We start from the raw sequence: 1038 nt of genomic DNA, 5'->3' as shown, positions 1-1038 counted from the left end.
GAGAGAGAGAGCGAGAGAGAGAGGGGAGGGGTGAGTGCGGTGTGATCACTGAGTAGCCGTGTAGCAAACAGATATTCACAGTCTGATTGAACCAGCTCATCAAACAGCCCCAGAGCCCCTCAGTCGCTGTCTCTGTTTCATTAAGATTTGTGGAGTAAATGTCATATGAATCCCTGGAGTCATATGGTTGTGGCTCATGCACACACACACACACATACATGTACACACAAACCCACGTTGTACATCCAAGCACGCAAAATTTATGCACACTAGAAACCATGTGCATGCACAACCACACATACAGATAGATATCTAAAAAAGCCTCTAGGAAACCAGCATCCATCCAACCAGCCTTAAATAGAAATCTTCTTTCTCTGCATTTCCTTTTCTGATTGACCTGTCCTCACCAATAGGTGCCAGTGCTGCAGCCCATGGACTTGATGGTTGAGGCTACTGCCAGGCGTGTTTTCAGCAATGCCCACACCTACCACATCAACTCCATCTCTGTCAACTCCGACCTTCAGACATACATCTCCACTGACGACCTGAGGGTGAACCTGTGGAACCTGGAGATCACTGATCGCAGCTTCAGTATCCTCTTATTTGTGTTTTTTTTCTACGTTTAGGCGCCAATAGTGATTTATCTGAGTTTTGTCTTAGCTGACCACTGAAGGAATCATAATAGTCCACAGCCGCTGTCTGAAAGTCAGAGTTTGTCCTTAGTGCCCGTCTCTCAGACATTGTGGACATCAAACCAGCCAACATGGAGGAGCTGACGGAAGTGATCACCTCGGCAGAGTTTCATCCGCAGCAGTGTCACACCTTTGCCTACAGCAGCAGCAAGGGCTCAATACGCCTCTGTGACATGAGACAGGCCGCACTCTGTGACAAGCACTGCAAATGTGAGTATCAAGACGGTGAATTTTAGGAAAATTATCAAAAAAAAAAAGTTAGAGTTAAAAGGAAGGTAATAAGCCTGCCAAATCTTGCAAAACACTTCAGATTTTCTTCCGTATAATCCCTTTTATTCTATGACGA

The 1038-nt window shown here is 45.7% G+C and overlaps 1 pseudogene across 1 annotated transcript; it reads left to right on the top strand.

Annotated features, from left to right (window-relative positions):
* The first annotated feature begins 413 nt into the window (after positions 1-413).
* Positions 414-902, top strand: LOC111657967 (serine/threonine-protein phosphatase 2A 55 kDa regulatory subunit B beta isoform pseudogene; annotated as a pseudogene). Its single transcript, XR_015437430.1, has 2 exons — positions 414-591; positions 738-902. The product of XR_015437430.1 is annotated as a serine/threonine-protein phosphatase 2A 55 kDa regulatory subunit B beta isoform pseudogene (transcript).
* The last annotated feature ends 136 nt before the right edge of the window (positions 903-1038 follow it).

Source organism: Seriola lalandi, unplaced genomic scaffold (assembly GCF_002814215.2).
Source record: "Seriola lalandi dorsalis isolate HSWRI2012SDOR001 ecotype SW California unplaced genomic scaffold, Sedor1 jcf7180001978457, whole genome shotgun sequence".
NCBI classification, from domain to species: domain Eukaryota; kingdom Metazoa; phylum Chordata; class Actinopteri; order Carangiformes; family Carangidae; genus Seriola; species Seriola lalandi.
Note: the sequence above shows the minus strand (reverse complement) of the source record. Positions and strands in the feature narration are given on the sequence as shown.